General features: G+C 40.8%; 1 long non-coding RNA gene and 1 pseudogene across 1 annotated transcript in view; one reads left to right on the forward strand and one right to left on the reverse strand.

Moving 5' to 3' along the window:
* LOC108535941 (ribonuclease H2 subunit B pseudogene) overlaps nucleotides 1–5,465 on the reverse strand; it is a 30,697-nt pseudogene extending 25,232 nt beyond the window's left edge.
* A 99-nt stretch (nucleotides 5,466–5,564) lies between these two features.
* LOC108535975 (uncharacterized) overlaps nucleotides 5,565–19,590 on the forward strand; it is a 14,664-nt gene continuing 638 nt past the window's right edge. The window contains exons 1-2 of the long non-coding RNA XR_001887382.1: nucleotides 5,565–5,936; nucleotides 6,785–6,840. This is a non-coding gene — a long non-coding RNA (uncharacterized LOC108535975). The remainder of the gene's footprint in view (nucleotides 5,937–6,784; nucleotides 6,841–19,590) is intronic.

Below are 19,590 nucleotides of genomic sequence, written 5' to 3' on the forward strand. Positions count from 1 at the left end.
ATCCGCCCGTCTCGGCCTCCCAAAGTGCTGGGATTACAGGCTTGAGCCACCGCGCCTGGCCACACAATACAAATTTTAAAAAATACTGTTTTAATTACTGTAGTTTAATTATAAGTCTTGATATTCACGGAGCAAAACCTTTTGACTTATCCTTCTTCTTTAAGAGTGTCTTGGATAATCTTGGCTCTCCCCATGTCTATGTAAATTTTTTTCAAGTCCTCTTCTCCCACAAAAAATCCTTATTAGCACTGGACTGGGAGGGAATTGATAATTAACTTCATAGATCAATATATTTTTACAATATTGAGTCTTCCAATCCACTAACTTGGCAGCTTCCCTTTAGATCTTTTCTAATTTATTTTAATAATATTTCATAATTTCAGTGTAGCAATCTTGCACATCCTTTATTGAATATGTTTTTAACTTTTAGAATCCTTTATTATTGTAAACTGTGTCAAACTGCAAAATTTTACTTTATGTATTTTATTGTATGTTGGTGACATACCAAATTTCAGTTGATTTTTAAATTGACCTTATGTTAGCAAAGTTGCTGAACTCACTTATTGATTCAATAATTTATCTGTAAATTTGTTTACATTTTCTACAAATATAATTATACTTACATCATCTTCAAATAAGATAACTGTTTTCATCTCTTCTTTTTTAACCCTTCTAATTTTTATTTCCATCTTTTTTTTTTTCTTTTGAGATAGGGTCTTGCTCTGTTGCCCAGGCTGGAGTGCAGTGGTGCAATCTTGGCTCACTGCAACCTTGACCTTCAGGGCCCAAGCCATCCTCTCACCTCAGCCTCCCAAGTAGCTGGGATTACAGGCACACACCACCACACCTGGCTAGTTTTCATGTTTTTTGTAGAGATGGGGTTTAGCCATGTCACCCAAGTTGGTCTTGAATTCCTGGGCTCAAGCGATCCGCCTGCCTCGGCCTCCCAAAGTGTTGGGATTACAGGTATGAGATATCGCGCCTGGCCTATTTGTATTCCTTGACTTAACGAATTGATTAAACCTTCAATATGCTGTTGAATAGCAGTGGCAAGGGCAGGCATATTTTATCTCATTCCCAATCTCAAATGGAATGAAACTGAGCAATGTTCCTCATCAGATTAAGAAAGTTCTATTACACTCCCAGTGGAGTAAGAGATTTTATAACGATGGGTATTAGATTTCATTATACTTTTTCTTCATCTATTGAAATAACCCTATAAATTTTCTTTCATTCTGTTAATATGGTAAATTAAAATGATTGATTTTTATTCAATCTCTTGCTTTAAACCACTCTTGCACTCTTAGAATAAATAAACTTGTTTGTGTGGAATTATTCTTTTACTATAGTTTCAGATTATATCTAACATTATTTGGTTTATATTTTTTCCAGCTAAGTCCATGACAGATTTGGACCTGTAATTTTCCTTTCAACAATTTCTTTTTTTTTTTTTTTTTTCTTGTCAGTTCTCGGAACGGAAGTTATGCTGGTTTACATAAAACAGGTTGTGGGATATTTAATGTTTTTTTTTTTTTCCTAGTCCATGAAATAATTAAGCAAGATTGGTGGTTTTTATTCCTTAAATGTGTGACAGAATTAACTGGTAAAACTAGCTGGCCCTGGAGTTTTCTTTGTCGGAAGGTTTATAATTACAGTTTCAATTTCTCTAAAAATTATAGGAGTCCACATTTTCTATTATTAGTTGTATTTTTCTATTGTTTGTCCATTTAATCTAAATTGTCAAATATATTAGCATTAGTATTATTATAATGTCCTCCTGTGATATTTGCAGTATCCTTGTGATGCCCTCATTTTTTAATTTTTAAAAAATTTTTATTTATTTATTTTTTCTTGTTTGAGACGGAATCTAGCTCTGTCGCCAGGCTGGAGTGCAATGGTGCAATCTCTGCTCACTGCAACCTCCACCTCCCGATGCCCTCATTTTAAAATCATAATGACCTTTGTGATGATCTTTTAAAAATCCCTCCTGCTAGGTTTTTCTTGATAAGTCTCACATTAAATTTTATTAAATTTTAAAGTTTTCCAAGAATTAAACTTTAGATTGTTTAATCTTTTCTATCATACACTTGTTTTCTAATTTATCTATTTCTGAATTTGTTCTATTATTTTCTTGTTTCTTCTTTTGGGGAGGACGCAGGTTACTAAATTTGCTATTCCTTTTATGTTTCTTGTGATAGCCTCATTTATTTTCTATCTTTTTTTATTCTGTAAATTTTCCTCTATGTTTTGGTATATATTTTATCCTTAAAATTCATTTCAAATTGTTTTCTAGATTGTGCTGGGATGTCTTCTTTGACCCATATATTTATTTAGAGGAATATTATTATCTCCATATATCAATTTTCAAGTTACCTATGTAATTGATTTTTTTCTTTTTAGTTTAAACATCTTCCTGATATGTAATTGATTTTTAGTCCAACTGCATTGTGGTCAGAAAACTTATTTTATATGATTTCACTTTTATGAAATTAGTAGAGCTCTGTGTTGTGGTACAGTGGACAGTCAGTTTTGTTAAATATTCTGTGCGTGCTTGGAACGAATGTATTCTGTAGCTATTGACTACAGTGTTCCACATATGTCAATTAAATCATATTTACTAATACAGGCTAAGTATCTCTTATCTGAAATACCTGGGACCATAAGTGTTTCAGACATCAGATTCTGGAACTTTTGCATATACATAATGAGATATCTTGAGCATGAGACCCAAGTCTAAACATGAAATTCATCAATGTGTTGTACGCAGCTTATACACATAGCCTGCGTTTTTGACTCCACCACGTGAGGTCAGATGTGGAATTTTCTACTTGGTGGCTTCAATGTCAGCACTCAAAAAGTTTCAGATATTGCAGCATTTTGGATTACGGATTTTCGGACTAGGAATGCTCAACTTGTATTGTTGTCCAAATCTTTTATATTCTTACTGGTTGTTTTTTTGGAGGGAGGGGGGTATAATTGTTTTATCCGTCATAGAGTGGCAGGATAAAGTCTCCCACTATTGTAGATGTGATTTTTCTTGTAATTCTGTTAAAATTTTAAAATGGTTTGAAACTGTATTATAAGGTGCCTTCATATCTAGAATTGACAGGTCTTCCTGATGAATTAGATCTTTTATTCTTATGTGATATCACTTTTTTGCATAATATTTTCCCATAAAATCTTCCTTGACAGATATTAAATTAGGTGCACTTTCTTTTGTTTAGTGTTTGCATGAAATACCTTTTTAAATCTTTTAAATTGCTTTGTGAAAAGTAATTGGACCACAGATGCTTTTAACTTTCAATCTTTCTGTATTTTTCTATTTTAGATACATCTCTTGCAACTGGTGGTTGCGGGTCAAATTCAGTATTTCCCTCTTGTGACAATCTTACATATATTAGAGTCTAACCTCTTATAGTACCTAGGTGTTCTCTTTTCTGGGCTAGCTATTCTACATCCTCCAGCTATTTCCTTTGCCAAATGGCTTAGATGTCAAGATTTTAGACATTTTACAGAATCCAGGCAAATAAAGGAGAGAAATGGACTTGCTCCTTGCATTAAACTTACAAAAACATTCTTCACGTACTCTTAAAATCTCATTATGCTGCTTTTAATGGACACAGATACAGAGAATTCTCTCTCTTACCAGAAGAAAAGCCTCAGTATAAGGTTCATGATAGGTGTTAACCAACAGCAGCTCTGGTCCCCGTGGTCGGGGCTGGGGGTGGGTCCAGCTGGGGTGCACACAATGGCTGTCTCATGGGAAAATGGAACAAGCATGAGAAAAAGCAGAATCTAGATGTGTATGTGACACAGTCTGAATTTTAAATGCCAGTTCAAATCATGCTGGAAACCCCATATGGGTTGAATGAAGCACCAGTTCCCTGACTCTGCTCCTGAGCGCCTCAGACCTGACTGTTTCCTTCAGCTGCTCCAGGAAGTCCGTCTCCTCCCTCGCCGGTGCCTCCACTCTGGGATGCGGCTGCTTTCCTGTTACTGTCGGCCAGTTTGGATTAAGCCATCACAGATAAATTAAACTGCCACCTAAAGTCTCATAAGTTATTTGGGTGGGAAAGAGGGAACATTATCTCACTCTTGACTCATACCGTATGAGTTTCCCTACAGCTGCAACCTCTAAACCTTTTTTGGCGGTTGGGGTCTTGCTAAATCTTGTTTCCATCATTCTGTCCCGAGCACTTATGAATCTTTTGACACATACACAAAAGGTTTTACTTACCAAACTTACCTTGTACCATGGGATGCTTCCCACTGTCAGCCCAGCTAGAGAGAAGACAGCCAGCCCTTGTCCACTCTCGGTCCTGACTACCTCAGTTCACACTGTCTCTTTGTTTTTTTTTTCTCAAAGTTTCAAACCTTTCCCATTTAAAAAAAATTTTTTACACCAAAAAAGGTATCAGTACTTTTCATTCCACTCTTGTCAGCTTTAGCCAAAGCCTTCTGAGCTGCAGTCATTTTGCTATTTTTCTTTTCAGTCTTCAAATCCTTAGTATTAAACTTAGTGTAATCTTCTTTTGCTTCTACAGGCTCATCTGATAACCTTATTTTCTTTGATGGAGGATTTGGCAATGAGGCTGAAGGTTCTGGAAGCTTTAAGTATTTAGATAAGTCATTACTTAATTCTTTAGGGATGTAATCAGATATCAGGCCATGGGCATAAAGAATATAATCCTCTTCCTTGTCAGTGGAAACTTGGTCACCAGAGAAAAATGAAGTTGACTGTACCGGGGAAATGACATTCACATTACCGGTTTTTAATGCTGCCGTAGTTTAACCTTTTCTTCCAGCCACTTTAATGTCTTCTTTTCGCTGTACTTGTAATGTTTCTTGTTGTCTATTTCTTTTTCCTCTGTCACATGGTGAAGTACCTTCTCAAGTTCAGGAAGTTTCAGCAACAAGATGCAATTTGGAAACACGTTATCCACCACAACTTGATCAAGGGGCTGAAACTTCCCCTTCTTATCAGCCTTCATGAGGTAGTGGAGAAGCAGAAATAGAGGATCCACAGGTGTGGCAAAGTGGACAAGGCCTCTTGATTGAACTGATTGATTTATAAAGCAAGAATGGTGTTTTTCCTTGAAAACTTTTACTTCAAACAGCTGCTGTAGACATATAGTGAACAAGTAAATGGCTCCTTCTCCTGAACAGGGGTTAACCAGTTTTACAAACATTAGCCCACTTTTCGCCTTCTTTGAAACATCTTCTAAATATTCTGAGGCCACTTCGAGCCTACCGGATCCCTGGTTCCAACCCAGTAGGATCACAGAAGCAGGGCCAGCCGTCAGGTGGGGGACACCAAGGGCAGAAACCCCGGAGCCCGCAGCGCACCGGTGGCCCCAAACCCGCCGTGGCTCCCCCAGGCTGAGTCGGCTTCCACTCACCCACCCGAGCCACCGGGATCCGGGCCGGAAACACTCTTGGTCCCTTTGGGCGCTTCCGGGTTTGAAAACCGCGCTTGCTATGACGTGTTACCACAGCGCGGGCCAGCTGTCCCGGAGAGAAATCCCGTCCCCGGCGGCGGGGAGTGGGAGCGCAGGGGTTGGGGGTGGCGCGCCCGGGGTCGCCGGCCCCTCGGCCAGCGCTTGGGCCGCTCCGCCGCTCGGGTGCGCATGTTTACCTGGAACCAGGAACACCACACTGTTTCTTTCCCAGCTAGACAAGGAGATGCTCTCAGAGCTCAGCGCCTTTCACCTGCCGGCCTCCCAGGCCCTCTGACCCTTGTGACCGCCCTCCCTTCTCCCCCTTTCCAGGCTCTTCTTATGGGAGGTGAGCCTTGGTCTCTCCCATGACACTCTTCCTAGTTCTCTGAGGAACTCAGAGCAGATGCCCATGGGTGCCCCTCAGCCTGCTAGTGGCAAGGAGCCACGAGCTTGACCCCAAGAGAGGGTTCTTGGACCTTGAACAAGAAAGAATTCAGGGTGAGTCCATAAAGTGAAAACAAGTTTATTAAGAAAGTAAACGAATGACAGAATGGCCACTCCATAGGCAGAGCAGTGGTATGGGCTGCTCAACTGAGTATAGAGTTGTTTCTGGATTTTATGTTAAACAAGCAGTGGCTTATTCATGAGTTTTTCTGGGAAAGGGGTGGGAAATTCCAGGAACCCAGGGTTCCTCCCCTTTCTAGACCACATAGGGAAACTTCTAGATGCTGCCATGGTACCTATCAGCTGTCATGGCTTTGATGGGAGTGTCTTGGCATTCCAACGCATTGTAACTACTGTAACAATCAGAACAACTAGAGGTGACTTCCATTGCCATCTTGATTTTGGTGGGTTTTGACCAGCTTCTTTACCGCTTCCTATATCAGCAAGGTCTCTGCGACCTGTGTTTTGTACTAACCTCCCACCTCATCCCGACTTAGAATGCCTACCCAGGTGGGAATGCTGCCCAGCAGGCCTCAGCCTCATTTTACCCAGCCCCTACTCAGAATGCAATCTCTCTGGTTTGAGTGCCTCTGCCCAGCCTACTTATGCCTCCCTAGGTCTGAGACAAGACACAGAAAGTAAGACAATGTTGTGTTTAAAGGCCACATGGTGGCTTCACTTATCCACAGCAGAATGAGAAATGAGAAAACAGACTCAGGGAGAGTCAACTCCAGTCTGGCTCAAGGCTGAGTCATCCCTTTAATTGGTGTGTACACAAAAAAAGCTCAAAAGACTGCAGTGTGGGGAAACTGATGAGATATGCGATTCTTTCTTCAGATGCCCATAGACTTGTGGCCCCTCTGTGCTGATACGTAATTGTGCCTGCCCTTGGTTCCTTCCAGCAGGTTCTAGTGTCACTGGCCCCTGACTTCAAGCAAGCAGCTGTGGACCCTCACAGGTCAGTGCTACGGTTTTTAAAGCTGGTGTATACCGAGTTTGTTCCTCTCATGTTCCAATGTGTCTGGAGTTTCCTCCTTGTGGCAGGTTCATGGTCTGGCAGACTTCGGCAGTGAAGCCACAGACCTCTGCAGTGAGTGTTACAACTCTTAAATAGGGCACGTACAGAGTTGTTTCTTCCTCCTTCCTCCCAGTGGATCTGTGGTCTTTCTGACTTCAAGAGTGAAGCAACAGCCTTTTGCAATGAATATCACAGCTCATAGTGCACACCCAACAAATAAGCAGCAAAATCTATTGCATACAGCTACAGAACCTACCTTCCACAGCATACACCAGAACCCCAGCAAGCTGCCACTACATGGGCAGGTGGCCAGCTTTTATTCCCTTATTTGGCCCCACCCACAGCCTGCTGATTGGCCCATTTTACAGAGCCCAGATTGGTCCATTTTACAGAGTGCTGATTGGTCCATTTTACAGAGAGCTGATTGGTCCGTTTTTACAGAGTGCTGATTGGTGTGTTTACAAACCTTTAGCTAGACACAGAGCGCTGATTGGTGTGTTTACAATCCTTTAGCTAGACAGAAAAGTTCTCCAAGTCCCCACCTGAGGCAGAAGCCCAGCCGGCTTCACTTCTAATAGTTGCAGGGTGACAGAAAAGGATGAGAATAGATGCCGTCAATAGTAAAAATATTAAGTAATAAAAAGATGAAATCGCCTCTTGGGCTCAGCAGGCTGCCAAGGCCAGCATGAGCTTGGTAGTTATGGCATGTTTTCACTTTATTAATAATGGGCTTTTAAGTCTTTTTTCTTCCCTTTTATGTAAGTCAACATCAGTGTTTATATACACACAAAAGATGCATTCACATGGAGACTGATGTCTGGGACGGGAGATGGACTGTGGGCTTCTGTAAACCTGGAAGGACCCTCTAGAGTTTGCTGTGTTTCCTCCCTGTCTTCCTGGGCAGCGCCCTCTGTGCCCTGAAACACTGTGTACAAATCTTCTTAGCAGAATGACGGGTAGTGGAGTCCTTCACAGTAAGTGGCACCTGCCACCCCTCAGTGCTGGCCCCGAGAATGAAATCAGAATCCCGTGCAGAAGGACTCTGATTCTGCAGAATCCTCTCATCTGTTTATTGACTGTACACCCCGCCGGGGGCCCTAGTCACCTGGAACCTCCCTCTGCCCATTGTGAAAAGGTGCACCTTAATATCTACTCCACCGGGTTTTTGTGACAAACAAAAATCTATACAGGTAAAGGCCTTTTGTAAATTAGAAAGGGCCTTGTAAAAGTCGGGGTCTGCTGTCAGCGAACACTGGTTAGTGCGATAGAGTTCCACAACCACTACCAGCAGCTGCCTGACTGTGAGGGTGTGCAGGCATGCGGGGCTGTGGAACCTCTGGGCTGTTGCTGGTGTGTTTGGCTAACTGAACCACACCGCATGGACTGTGTACTGTTTTAAAGACAAATTATAAATCATTTAGGGAGAAATCCAGTGGTGCCAAAGGGGCCTTAATAATGGGACCTCCTTATTTTAAGCAGACCAGAAATAGTTCATTATAAAAAAGATGCATGGATCATCACAATATTCAGTGAGTTTAGGAAACTCTGACCCCTGACATCAGCCTCCCTGTCAGCTCTCAGCTCTGTAGAACATTCTGCTGTTCCATGAGATAAACACAGGGACAGTCTAGGAAACATTGAAACAGAAATCACTGAGCAGAAGCATGGTGTGCTGCATTTACTCTGTGGTTTTGGGCAGCACGCTAAGTGTACCGTCCTGGGTGAGGACCTTAGGGGAGAGTCTTGGCTCTTGGGCAGTGACAGGCAAAGACAGAGTGCATGAGGCCTTCCTTATTCCTTATGGAGCAGGAGCTGCCATGCACCTTTTGAGGAAATGCAGGAGAGAGTTGCATTGGGCTTTGCAACAGAACACAATGGGAGCTGAGCCAACACAGGGTAGGTCCCGGGCCACCTGCACTCAAAAGTGACCACAGCAGGAGCTGCTAGAGGCATGGTGGGTGGGGATGTGGGCTTCATACCACATCCACCCTCCTTCCCCAAAAGGAGAATGAGTTGTGTCACTTTCTGAAAAGTGGCTGCATCCTGATCTAAAGAAAGGGAGCAGCATTAAATTAGTTCATACTTTTCCACTCTGCAGTGTGCCAGAACTCTCTCCCTGCCACTCCTACCCTCCCCAGACTGCCCCCTCCACTATCTGTCTGATACCGTCTGATCCGACAGGTGAGGGACTTGTGACATTAATTCGTAGCCATCAGGGCTGAGTTTGAGAATGGCTCTTGCACTAGTTCCTCGAGCAACTTTCTAACATCCCTGCGCTTCAGTGCATTCCTCCATTGAACAAGGAAAGTAACATCAGGATTGGGGCAGTACATGGGGCAGTACAGGATTGGGCCACTCCACGGTCCCAGTATCTGTCTGGCACATAGGCAGATGGTTACTTCTCTGATCTGGCCAGCCAGACATCAGAGAGGGACGATCTCAGTCTGAACATTTCCTCAGTTCTCTGATCTTTTGGATTTTTTTTTTTTTTAAAGGCAGGGGTCTTGTCATTTCCATCTGCACATACAGACCCCAGGTCCTCTTTGTCCGCTGACAGAGAGGACCTTTGATTCGGCAGGTGCCTGGCCATCCTCATCACGCTTGTCTTACTTCAGTGGCGGGTTGGGACATCGCTCACACCAATCAGTTCGTTGTTTCATCTGAGTCCTCTCTCAATTCCATTCTGCCAAAAGTCACCCAGACAGGTCACAGAAAATAAAAGCAAGAAGGCACACCCAGAAGGTGGGTAAAGCCCATGATAGTTTTTACAACTGCTACAGAATAAAGATGATGAATTGTGTATTGACTGGAAACATATCATTGAATTGTCTTTTGACAAAATAAAATCTTGATCCAAACTCCTTGTTTACATTTTCTTTTTGATCTAAGAAGTGAAATAGGTATGTAAAGAAATCAGCAAATCAATGGCTACCTGTGTTTCTGTTGATCGAAATTGGATGATTCATATAAGCATCATCTTAATAATTTCTAGGCAGCTGAGCATCTACATAGGGAAGGTGCGTTCTCCACCATTCAAGATGTTCTAAAGACCTATACATTAATTCAGTTAGGCAAGAAATTTTAAAGTAATGACTCTCTTCTGGGCACTGTGCTATGCACGACAGAGACAAAACTGGACCAGAGAGAGGACCTGCCCACGGAGCTCACACAGTAGCTGAGGTCAGGCACAGGAGTAGATGATGCCAGCCTTGGAGAGTACATGACAGATGAAGGCACAGGGTGTGAAATGAACTATTAGGAGGGTCTCAGCTCAGAGAATTGAGTCAAGAAAGGCATCTGGTAAAGAATGTAGAAGCTGGAGTGGGGGTGATGAGGACTAAAGGTGGTAGGAAGAGGGAAAAGATAGAGGAGTACACACCTTGTCTTGGTGCATTTTGTAGTGAGGAAGGTGTCTTGACCAGGGCATAAATGGTAGAACATATAATGATGACCGATGAGGCTGGAGAAGACAGGGACAAGTTATCCTGAGGAGACAAGATCTTGCCTCATAGGAACAGGAAGCTCCTGAAGGAGTTTGGGAAGGAGTAACCAGAACGGTAAGGAAGCTTTAGAAAGCTCTTCTGGGTGCTGCAGGAAGATAGATTTGAGAGATGTTTTGGAATACAGGTACTCCTTTACTTTAGGTGGGGTTACATCCTGATAAACCCATTGTAAAGTCAAAAAATTATAAGTTGAAACATTATAAGCTGGAGATGGTATATATGAGACTTTTCAGAGACATGTTTAACTCTATTGCAATAGTCCAGGCAACAGCTAGGAGGCTCTGCGCTGGAGTGATGTGGTCGGGACATGGAGCACAGAGGATCTGAACAGTGTTTGCTGTCTTGCCTGAACATACTTCAGTAGGCACTGTGTCCAAACAAATGCAGAACAGAGAACACACAGCAGGGTTTTGGCTTTTTTTTCTTCCAAAAGTTATTAAGAGCTAAACTAGGGGTGGAAAACACAGTGTGACATTATAATACCCATTGCAGAGAATGCCAGCTTCAGCACACGGCAGAAGGGACGATGTTGTGCTGACACAGTGACAGAAAGAACATAGCTTTAAGTGATAAAATTACACTTATTAAACAAAGGCACTATTTTAGGCACCACGTTCCACTCGATGGGGCAGCAAAAACAGATGGTGCAATGCAAATTGCTGGACTATGGTGCTCTAGAAGCGTGTCCTAACTTAGAATTTGGAATCCTTCAATTTGCCAAGTGCTGACAACTCATTCTGCCAATTCCACCACATATTAATTTGCATCCACGTCCACTGTTTAGGTTTTTAATTATAGAAGAAATACAGTCACACGGTAAAAATTTGAAGGAAATCACACATTAGAGTATAAATTAAAAAGTAAATTTCTTCCTCTTCCACTACTACCTTCAGCTATAACTATAATTAACAATACCTCGCGGGTTCTTTTTGCGTTTTAATGGATACAAAACCTTCATAAATCTATGCACGTTAAAAGGACATCCTTATACATCTGTTTTGATATATGGAAATTAACTAATTCTCAGGAATAGAATTATTGTTTGTCTATGACTGTGTTCATTGAATTTTTAAAGCTTTTGTAAAACTGTTCTCCAAAAGAGTACTGCACACATTTTTTTCCGAGCCAAAAGTTTGCAAAGTGTCTGCTTCCTTAAGCTCTTGTCAACATGGAGTTTTAAACTTTAACATTTTTTTCCAAACTGATACAAGAAAATGCTTTTCATTTTTAGTCTTTACACATATTAATTTTTTTACTGACTTTTTATGTTTGTGTAGTAAAATTTACTCTTTCTGGAGTACAATTCTATGGATTTTCACAGACAATACAATGGTGTAATCACCGTAGCAATCACGATGTGGCCCAGCTTTGTCACCCTCCACCTCCACTCTCCATCATGATGCTCCACTGCCATCAACACTGTTCCCAGCCCCTACTGGCAATCACTGATGTGTTTGTTCCTGTAATTTTGTCTTCTCCAGAGGGTACCATGAGTACATTGTTAGGTGCGGACTTGTCATAGATGGCCTTTATCGGAGTGAGTGAGTGCCCTAGTTTGCTAGTTTGATAATGATATTTTATCATGAATGCATGTTAGATTTTGTTGATTAAGTCTTTCCCCATCTATTAAAATGATTATATGTCTTTTTCTTCTTTATTCAGTTGATATGGTGAATTACATTTTGAACATTATATTCCTGCTATAAATCCTACTTGGTCATTATTTATTATCCATTATTTTAGATGTAAAATGAATTTCCTATAAAGAGTTTATAGTCAGATCCTATTTAAAAAAATGGTCTTTTAATTGTCTCTTTTAACAAATATGTTTGGATAACTTACATTTCATGTAATTATTGATATGGTTAAATTTTGTTTTACTATTTTTAAAAAATTTGTTTTCTGTTTGCATGTTTGGCTCCTTTAGTTTATGTTCCACGATTCTGACTTTACTGCCTTCCTATGGATTATGTTAATTTAGTGTTCTATTTTATCTATTTTGAGGGGTATATATATCTTTTTAATGATCGATGTAGAAATTATAATATGCAAACATAACCTTTTAGTTTCCTTAGAACCATGTTTTAACATCAAGTAAAAGCAGAAGCCTCACAGTCATATTGGTCGCTTTACATTCCCTCACTTACGTTATAGTTTTCCTATACATTATAACAACATACACAGAAAACGTCACTATACAATGTTATGAGTTTTCCTTCCTTCCTTCCTTCCTTCCTTCCTTCCTTCCTTCCTTCCTTCCTTCCTTCCTTCCTTCCTTCCTTCCTCTCTCTTTCTCTCTCTCTGTCTCTCTGTCTCTCTTTCTCTCTTTCTTTCTTTCTTTTCTTGAGACAGGGTCTTGCTCTGTTGCCCTGGCTGGGGTGCTGCAGTACAATCATATAGCTCATTGCAGCCTCGACCTCCCATTCAAGTGTGCCTACTGCCTCAGTCTCCTGAAGCACTGGGACTACAGGTACACACCACCACGCCCAGCTAATTTTTAATTTTTTTGTAGAGATGGGGCCTCACTATGTTGCCCAGACTTGTCTAAAACTCCTGGACTCAACTAATCCTCCTGGTCCCACCTTCCAAAGTGCTGGAATTATAGATGCGAGCCACCATGCCCATCTGAGTTTTGCTTTCAATGGTCTTACATATTTTAAAGATTTTTAAAAAGAGTAAAGCATCCTTTTATTTTAATCCAGATAGTTACCTTTCTGAAGCTCTTTCTTCATTCTTTAAATTACAAGTTTCTTTCTGGTATCATTTCCTGTAGCCTTGAAGTATGACCTTTAAATTGTTCTTTGAAGAAATTCTACTGGTGGAAAATTCTCTTGGTTTCTTCATCTGAGAATGTAGTTACTTCTCTGTCAGTCCTGAGGGATATTTGTGCTGGATATAGAATTCTGCACTGAGTTCTTCTCTTTCAGCACGTTCAATATCATGTTCCCTTGTCTTCTACCCTGTGTGATTTCTGATGAGAAATATGTGGACATTTGAATTGGAGTTTCCTTCCTTCTTTTTTTTCTCTAGTTGTTTACATGATTTTCTTTAACTTTGCTTTTGAGAAGTTGGATTATTATGTATCTGGATGTGGTTTTCTTTGAGTTTATCCCATTTGAGGTTCATTGAGCTTCTTGAATCTGTAAATTTTTCAATTTTACCAGTTTGGGAAATGTTTGGACATTAGTAATACAATTTCTTTCTCTTCTGTTTCTGAGACTCCAGTGATATGAATGTTAGGCAAATGTGTCATTTTATGTTTTCTACAGATCTCAAAAGTGCCATTTTTAACATTTTGCTCTCTCTGTTTTTCAGATTGGATCATTTATATTGATCTGTCTTCAAATTCACTGACTCTTCTACCATCTCTGTTATGCTACTAAACCTGCCCAGTGAATTTCTTATATAAATATTGTATTTTTAAGTTCTAAAATTTCATTTATTTCTTAGTTTCCATTTTCCTGCTGAGAACTGCTTGCATTTTTTTTTTGATAGTATCTTTACCTTGGACATAGTTACATGTGCTACTTTAGCATCTTTGAATATTGTGTTGTGTAGGCTTGCAGTCCTTTTCAAATCCCAAGGAAAATGTTAATGTTTTCATTTTTTTGCAGCCAATCAACCCAGAAAGGGCAGATCACAGGTTCTTCCCTGCTTTCTGTGAGTACTGGCTCCGCACTAATCTCCAATCTTAGATTAGTTTCAAACCTTTTGTTCTGCTACTCTGGGTCCGTTCTGCACATGTCACTAAGATATTAGTTTAAGACATAGGCACTAATTTAAATCTCAGTTTGGTTTCCAAAGCCTTTGCTCTGTTGATCTGAGTCCGTTCTGCACCTCATAGCTCATGGGTGAGCAAAGGCTTTGTGTGGGTTCCTACACGGAATTAAGGGATCCCTTTCTCTTCTTAGGACTTCCCTCTCTGACCTGAAGGGGTGCCTTTTCTGATTCCTCTGGCTGGCAAGAAAAATTTTAGGTCTCCACCCACTTAGTAAAGTATCTTATTTCTTCAGTTGTTGCAGCAATTTCTCCTTAATTCTATAAGTATGTGATCATATCACCTATTAATAATAGTGCTGCCATATTCTTTGCCAGTATTGGCCATGTCTTGGCAAATGCTTTACCAATATTGGTTTATGGAGAGGACTGCCTAAAGATGTAGTATCAAAGTTTTCCTTCCTTTCCAATTAAAAAGTCAGAAAGGTAGACAGAATAATACAAGGAACTCAAGTACTCCCTACCCACAATCAACAATTAACGTGGTGACATGTTTTGCTTTCAGATTCTTAAAAAATCTTCTTACAGATATGTTTGCATCCTTCCCTGTTTTTCCTTCCCCAGGCCTAATTCCTCCCTTCTTCTCTAGAAGTATCCACTATTATGAATTTTTCTGTATTTATACTTTTTACATGAGATAGATATACATATAGAAATAGCTATAGATACAAAGATATTCATAAGTAATCTATAGTAACGTTTAGTGATTTCATACTTTACAAAAATTGTTTTATACTATTATATGCTTTTTACACTCTGTTTTATGCTTTTGAGATCTGTCTGTGTTGAGATATTTAAATCTTGTTAATTCGCTGAAAGATGTTAATATGCCACAATTTGTTTGTCTATATCTTGAATAGTAAAGGGTGGGTGTTCTCTGTTTTACACTGTTACTTGTAAGGCTTATGAATTTGATGTTGTTTGTGCTATGTGGCCTTCTCTGATGGCACTAAATTATTCATCAGAGTGATTGTAGCGATACTATGCAGTCTCAGCGGCAACATGTAAACATGTTGTTCTTGTTTTTTAAATCTGATTTCAGTGTAGCTTTGTAGTACAGGGTATTACTGTTACGAGTGTGTGATTCTTACAGGTAGAACAAAACCTACAGGAAAGCAGTCTTTTGAATACTGCAGAAACACGTTTTTTGAACACTAACTGTGTGGCCAGAATATCTTTTAGAAGATTTCAATTGATAAAACACACATGCAAAATATTATTTCAACAGGAGCTATTCAGCGTGTGAATAGGAGTGGCCAGGGGTCAGACGGTCATATGTATAGGCTCACCTCTGTCGCTAAGTATAGAGAGGAGTTGAACAAATCATTTAACCTACGTTCTCTGAACTTCAATTTACTTACTTATAATGTATTGGCAAATAAATATATTCCCTGATAATCTTACACATTAACTGTGAAGTTCTTTTATTATGAAAAATTTACAATGTAGAGAAAACTTGAAATAATTATGTATAAACATCAACATATCTTTCAAGTAAAGTGTTTTTTTTTTTTTTTTTTTTGTAAAAGATTGGATATTAAATGTTTTAGGCAGCTGGGCACAGTGGCTCATGCCTGTACTCACAGCACTTTGGGAGGCCAAGACAGGCAGATCACAAGCTCAGGAGTTCAAGACCAGCCTGGCCAACATAGTGAAACCCCATCTCTACTAAACATACAAAATTAGCCTGGCATGGTAGTGCATGCCTGTAGTCCCAGCTACTTGGGAGACTGAGGCAGGAGAATCACTTGAACTTGGGAGGCGGAGGCTGTGGTGAGTCAAGATCACACCACTGCACTCCAGCCTGGGCAATAGAGTAAGACTCCGTCTCAAAAAAAAAAAAAAAAAAAGAAAAGAAAAGAAAATGTTTCAGGCTTTGCAAGTCATAGTCTCTATCTCTACCCAGTTCTGACCCTAGGACAAATGCAGCCCTAACTGTCCCTAAGTGAGCCATGATGACTGTGTTCTAATAGGTCTTTATGAACAATGAAATTGGAATTACATAGAATTTTCACATGCCATAAAACATTCTTCTTCTTTCCAGTTTTTTCAACATTGAAAACAGTAAAATCTATCCTTAGCTCATAGACAGTAGACAGTTGGCCAGAATTGGTCCATGAGCTATGGTTTGCTGAACCCCCGCTCTAAGTAGATTTAATAATTGTTGGGCTGGGCACGGTGGCTCACACTTGTAATCCCAGTACTTTGGGAGGCTGAGGCGGGTGGATCACGTGGTCAGGAGATCGAGACCATCCTGGCTAACATGGTGAAACCCTGTCTCGACTAAAAATACAAAAAATCAGCCGGGCGTGGTGGCAGGTGCCTGTAGTCCCAGCTACTTGGGAGGTTGAGGCAGGAGAATGGCGTGAACCCGGGATGCGGAGCTTGCAGTGAGCTGAGATCGCACCACTGCACTCCAGCCTGGGCGACAGAGAGAGACTCCATCTCAATAAATAATAAATAAATAAATAAATAAATAAATGTTAATATTTTGCCATATTTTCTATGTAAACCATTTGAATGATTTCAGTGCAAACCATTTGAAGAAATATGATATCCCTAGTCTCTTTGAGTCTAAAATAGTCCATGCTTTTCTTCCCCATCATCTTTATTTTTCGAAGTCAGGGCTGATTGTTGTGTCTAGTGTCCAACACTCTGGAATTACAGGAATTTTTCCTTATTGGATATTTAATGTTTCTCTCTATTTATATTATTTTCTGTGAATTAAAGTTGAGTCTAGATGACTTTTTAGATTCAGGGTAAACATTTTTGGCAAGAATTCTTCCTAGGCAGTGCTGTGCACTTCATATCTCATCTCATCTGGAGGCGCATAACATCTGGCTGTCCCAGGTGGAAACTGACAGATTCTCCATCATGAAGATGCACCATCCTTTTGCAATCAGCAAGTCAGCTCTGCAGGGACTCTTTGGTACCTTGCAAATATCCTATTTCCCAATTGCCATTCCTCTAAGGGTTTTAGCATTCATTGATGTTCCTCTGAATCAATTGTTAGATTGGAGAATGCTTTTAATTGCTCTACAGATGGAAAGAATCTATATATTTAAAAGGAACGTATAAGTACTACCACTACTTCATAGAAACTATTACTCAAATAGCTTCCTGTGGGACAGTAGTCCCGGTCTTACGTACCGTAGGTGTCTGTGGAGTGAATCAAGGTGTTCGGGGGCAGGAGGAAAATCAGTTAGCCCAGTGGACTCGGCCTCCCAAAGTGCTGGGATTACAGGCATAAGCCACTGTGCCCAGCTCAACAATTATTAAATGTACTTAGAGCAGGGGTTCAGCAAACCATGGCTCGTGGACCAATTCTGGCCAACTGCCTACTGTCTATGAGCTAAGGATGGATTTTACTGTTTTCAATCTTTTATAGATAAAAGATTCAAGGCATTCATAAAGCTCTACCTTCCTTCTGCTGTCACCATGACAACAGAAGCAAGTCTGGCTGAAAGCTTGTCAGTTCATTAGGGCTTCTTATGCTTATGCTCCCAGTTCCATTGAGAGGAAAATCCTTAACACTTATAATATTTAGATTAAATACAAGTGCCAGGGGCCTGGAGGACGGGGTGGCTTGTAAAGATGTATCCTGCGAACTCCATTTGGCCAGGGATGACCTCATCACTGTTTTTTCTTCTTTATTTAAAATAACAAGGTTACTATTTGCTACAATAGCTAATGCCTTGTTATTTTAAAAGTGTGGGTTTTCTTTTTTTAACAGCTTCACTCTGTATTATACTAATTGAATAGAGTGCATGTGAAAAAGAAAGAAAAGACTTACCTCCTTGGAGAAATTAAACAGCCAAGTGCTGAAAAAGCCAGTCTGTGAGGCTTCCATTTTCGGGGATTGGAAGGAGCAAACGTACCTTTCTCTATGTGTTCCACTAAGTAAAGCTAAAATCCCATCCCTGGACGTTATGTATACACCAAATACAAGACTGCAAGGTGTAGAGGAAAAGGCAGAGCTACTAGGGACCTGGGGACTGAGGAATGTTCCAGGGTTCAGTTCATCTGGCTTTCTTTTTGACTTGTATATCCTGGACTGCCTTTGGAGTAGCTAGTACCCAAAACACCAATCAACACAGACAAGAAAAGCCCCAAGAAAAACCAGCCCCCTCTAGTTAAAGGGCCAGGAAAGGGAGAGCCTAGCAAGACAGGGTGATAACTTTTAGGCAAAAACTCTAGCTAAACCCCATAGAACCAGGGGTAAACTGCAGTTTTCTTTTAGGCAAAAAGCTTAGTTTTTGCCTAGGCAGCTGCAGCTGACCCCAGCGCCAGCTCTCTAGGGGGAGCCTGAGTCTCCTGCCCCACCCAGCAGTCATAAGGTGCCCCGTCCCCAGTTTGACATTATACTACTTTTAGATAAAAGGTAATCACTGGGAAAATTGGATAAAGGATACATAGGGCCTCTCTGGGCTATTTTGTAACTTTTATTATCATTTCAAAATGAAAATTAAACAAAATGGCCAGTCAGTTGGACGACATTTTCCTTTTCATGTGGGGCTCCATAGTCACCTTGATGTCCATTGACTGGGTTTGGTGTCTTGTGGCAAAGCAATTGGGATGAAGAGCTGCTTGCCTATTTAATTCTGATACAGTGTCCCTAAATGTTAGGATTGGACAGGCTGCTGCTTAGCACCGGGCAAGTTCATGTTTACCTGAAAGATCCAGGGAACCTTTTGGTGCATCTATAGAAAAATAATCTGTGTTTATGAACAAGAGCCTCCGAAAGAAACACGTATCAGGGACAAAGACAGGAACCTTGGGAAACACTTTCATAACAAAACTCCACTCGATTCAATAAGAAGTCCTGATTCCCTTTCTTTCATTATTTATTTCAATGTAATTCAATGCAAATTTTATGTCAGGATGACGACATCTGAGAGAGCAGACGGTAAAGGGGAGCCCCACTTTCAGCCTGCAGAAAATACTCACCCAGCACCCCTCACGACGCTAGGACAGGAAACACCCGTGACCAAGATAGACAAGGTCCATTCCCAAGGAACTCCCATGAAAGTCTCACACCTAGGACGTTGCTTGGAACCTTCTAGAAGCAGAGGAATGGAGCCATTTTGGAAGGAATTCGGGGTTTCTAGCCTGAAGCAGAATGAAACATAGCAGTCCCAAGGACCCAAGAAAAGTTTAACATGGACAGTGGATTAGACTTGCCTCTCCCGATTCAAATCTGGAAACTAGTGGGAAATTTTCTACCACATTGTGCATAAAAAAGCAGGCTGCCTTAAGGAAAGTTCAGCTCATCTTCCTTACACATGTTTGCACAAAGATCACATTTTGTGAATACTGTGGACCAGCAAGCTCCCTCTCATGGCACCATGTCTAGACCCTTTGCCTGGTATTGAGCTCAGCAGATGCTGGGCACCGCCCGCCCGCCCCCGCC

The sequence above is a fragment of the Rhinopithecus bieti genome, unplaced genomic scaffold, assembly GCF_001698545.2.
Source record: "Rhinopithecus bieti isolate Rb0 unplaced genomic scaffold, ASM169854v2 scaffold_13247, whole genome shotgun sequence".
NCBI classification, from domain to species: Eukaryota; Metazoa; Chordata; class Mammalia; order Primates; family Cercopithecidae; genus Rhinopithecus; species Rhinopithecus bieti.